At 44.6% G+C, this 3,970-nt stretch overlaps 1 pseudogene; it reads right to left on the reverse strand.

Annotated features, from left to right (window-relative positions):
• Positions 1 to 914: 914 nt before the first annotated feature.
• Positions 915 to 3,746, reverse strand: LOC133959890 (tripartite motif-containing protein 16-like; annotated as a pseudogene).
• Between the last annotated feature and the right edge of the window lie 224 nt (positions 3,747 to 3,970).

Genomic DNA, 3,970 nt, shown 5'->3' on the forward strand with positions numbered 1-3,970 from the left:
ATGTTGGTTGACACTAAGTTGCTCACGCTACATCAGAGCTCCTATAGTCCAGGCAAGGTAACTCATTTTGGAGCCAAAAATCTAATTAATTGTAAAAAAAAGAAAAATTAAGCATTGATCATTTCTATACGGTGTCCAGAACAAAATGCTAAAACTCCTAAGAAATCCTAGTTGAGGAAATATGTTTAATTCTCATCAATGTGTGCCACTAAGGCCAGACAACAATACACCCCAACGGGGCCATTTTTTTTCTTTACTCCTATCAAAATGAAACTTTACACAATGAAAGTACCCATGACAAGTAAACCATTTTGTATTACAAGTTTCTTTGAAAATGTATTTTAATGTGCAAATTAGCTTTTAAATTTAACTTTTAAAAAAAATCCTGAGGACTTGTCATTCTGTTTTGAACAGGAAACTGTACAATCCTGTATATATTCGCTCAGAAATAAATTTGTTTTTATTTAAACTACAAGCTCTCCTTCACATGTCTCCTTGACCTCGGAATGTTTTGCATTGGAGGTGATGGAATAGTGTTTATTACAGGAGATTATTTTAACCTTCTGATGATTGAGGCGCTTCTATCAAGTTTTACTTTGAAATTACGAACAGGAAGAGTATTTACATCACGGCTGACTTGGCAGCTGGCCGCACAAATTAGCGGCTGAACGTACAGGTAAGACAATGATGGCAGCAGCGAGCTTCACTCTCCTGGCAGCCACTGACATTAGATCTTCACATCAGACAAACCAGAAACACCAAAAAAACTCAATCCGCTGTGTTAAGGCGCAGGAAGCTAGGTTAACAACAGGCCGGAAACAGACAGGATGTGCCTTCAAAATAAACATCAAAGACCGCGTCAGTCAAGAACAGGAGCCGAAAGTGTTGATTGATTTGAGTCATGAGAGTTTTATTTGTTGGGGCGCTTTTCAAAAAACAGGAGGAAACACAAGGCAACATAGAAACACATGAATGTGGTTAGTGATAAAGTAAACATGCTGGTCGAACAACGAACAACACAACAACCAATGAGAGGACTTCAAAGTGCCGCCCATCATGTTTGATTGACAGCTGATCTCTGTGCGGAGCAGAAACGTCATGAAAACGAACTTTGATCAACAAACATGGAGACAAAAGAAGTTAAAGATTAACACACAGAATCTTAATCACTGCTTTTAATGACTCGAGTCTATTTGAGTTTACAGAACTCAGCTGTGGATCCAGGATAATAAATCCCAACTCCAGCATAGAGAGGCTGAGTGAATGTGGTCTGGACTCTGTGGAGGAGAGTCATGGTGTCAGAGACGCTGTAGAAGGACAGAACACCTGCACTGTGATCCAGGTACACTCCTACTCTGGAGGACAGAGGACCTGACACTGGAGTGTTGATCCTGTTGTAATAAAAGGAATAACTGATTCCATGACAATATAATGACCAAGATGTATCATTTGATCCAAATTCACATTCATCTGAGTTCCCTGCTCTGCCGATATTCTTGTATGTGACTGCTACGCAAACTCCTCCGATCACCCCGAACTCCAACTCCACCTCCCAGTAACAACGTCCAGTCAGAATCTCTCTACTCAGGTACTGAGACCTAACAGTGAATCTGTCTGGGTGATTAGAATAAGACTGCTCTTTTCTCATATGTGTCCCTTTTCTGTTGCCCTCAGATAATAACAAATGTTGGTTTGCTGTGTTTGGATCAAGAGTGATTTCCTGTGAATATTTTAAGAAGTCAGCCCTGGTCTTTGGCTCTGGTGGTGGCAGTAAAACATCCACTTGAGACCCAATCTGTAAAAACTCTGTCTCTGTCTCACTCAGAATGTCCTGTAGTCGACCTCTGACCTGTGACACAGCTGCTGTCACTAGGCCTGTCACGATAACACATTTTTCTGTGCGATTAATTGCCCCAGAAATTATTGCGATAAGCGATAATATTGCCGTTTTGACACGTATGTTCTCCCAGGCAATTCGTACTGGCTGTCAAATGTTTGCAGCATTCGTCGAAATGCAGGCTTTTCCACGATACTAAAGGGCATCATCTCTCTAGCAATGAAGCGAACTACACAGTCAGTGAGCGCGCACCATTTTGCGCTGTCCTGTTTGTACTTTGTTTGCCGACTAAACGCCCCAGTGATTGTGGACAGTTGGGAAGACGGAGACTTCCCAACTGTTTGTTTTTTCCCAAGCTGGGAAAACTGCATCGGGTGATTGTGTTTCAGGTGAAGATGCAGGTTTGTTGTATTACCGCGTTTTGTCAATACTGTTTTCAAACAAATGCGACATGTCGGCTCGCATAAGTTATTTGGTTCGCCCCGGCCGTTGGGTTTGAAGCCGAAGTGCTCCCACACGGCAGCTGTCGCGTTCGGCTTAGAAACCAACTCCATCTTTTTATTCTTCCAAATGTTTTTTCTCTTCTCCTCTCGGGACTTTCATGCTGCACTCTGCACTGCGCAACGCCAGGGCTCCGCCTCCCACATAGAGACCAATGCTACAAGTGACTGAGACGTGACAAGGGGGTTAACTTATTGTGCCCTCAGCTCGGCCTTTAAGGCTGCGCTGCAGGAAATAATAACCATCACCAACTGAATGCCTAACCCTGCGCGCTGCCTTGAAGAATTCAGTTGGGGCAAAAAAACACCATCCGGCGATTTATTGCAGCCGGCAAAAAATTATCGCTCATTTTAATTTATCGTGCAATTAATTGATTTATTGCATATCGCGACAGGCCTAGCTGTCACGTCCTCAAAGGTCCTCAGAGGATGGATCCTGATGCTGGATGAGGTTGTAGATCCACTGAGTGGTGACAGTGTGGGGTAGTTATGTAGAAACTGGTTGTGATTCTCTGTGTCCGAGAGCTGCTTCAGGTCCTGGTCTTTCCTCTTCAGCTCAGTGATCTCCTGCTCCAGTCTCTCCCGCAGCTCTCTGACTTGACTCACTTCAGTTTCCTGCTGGGATCTGATCTGCTGCTTCACATCAGAGCTTCTTTTCTCCAGCAGACGGATCAGCTCAGTGAAGATCTTCTCACTGTCCTCCACTGCTTTGTCAGCAGAGCCATTGATGGCCTGCTCCTCCTGTTGAAGCAGCTTCTCATTTTTCTCTCTGTCCTGTACTCTCTGCTGGATTGTTTGTCTCCTCAGCCCGACCTCTCTCTGCCTCTCAGTCCTTTCTGCTGCAGCTGACACTGTGTCGTGGTCTTTATGTTCCTCCAAAGAGCAGAGATAACAGATACACTGCTGATCAGTGCGACAGAACATCTTCATCACCTCGTCGTGACGAGAGCAGATATTCTCCTGGAGCTTCTCCGAGGGCTCCACCAGCTTGTGCTTCTTAAATGGAGGTGACTGAAGATGAGGCTGAAGGTGTTTTTCACAATAAGAGGCCAAACAATCCAAACAGGACTTGAGAGCTTTCAGTTTTCTCCCAGTGCAGACATCACAGGCCACATCTTCAGGTCCAGCATAGCAGTGACCAGCAGGAGCAGCTTCCAGTCCAGTCTTCTTCAGCTCCTCCACTAAATCCGCTAACATGGTGTTTTTCACCAGGAGTGGCCTCGTGTGAAGGTCTGTCTACACTGAGGGCAGCTGTAGCTTCCTCGACCATCCCCATTGTCCCAGTGGGTGTTAATATAGCTCTTACAGTAGCTGTGTCCACAGCCAGTAGTCACCGGATCCCTCAGTCGATCCAGACAGATCGGACAGCAGAATATTTCTCTATTCAGTTGATTTTCTTGCTGCTCCATTTCAGCTGCTGCCAGTGACTGTAGACCAGGTTCACTTCCTCTGAACAGAAACAGATCTCTGCTCCTCCCTCTCTCGTTCACTCCCTGCAGTGACTCATCTCCCACATACATTTTATGTATGTAATGTATCAGTCATTAGAAGGTTAAGTGCAAAAAAAACATTCAAGGACCTGATGTAGAATTAATAGGATTCACTGCTGAGAGCTGAGCTCATGCTCTGTTCA

Source organism: Platichthys flesus, chromosome 2 (assembly GCF_949316205.1).
Source record: "Platichthys flesus chromosome 2, fPlaFle2.1, whole genome shotgun sequence".
In the NCBI taxonomy this organism is placed as follows: domain Eukaryota; kingdom Metazoa; phylum Chordata; class Actinopteri; order Pleuronectiformes; family Pleuronectidae; genus Platichthys; species Platichthys flesus.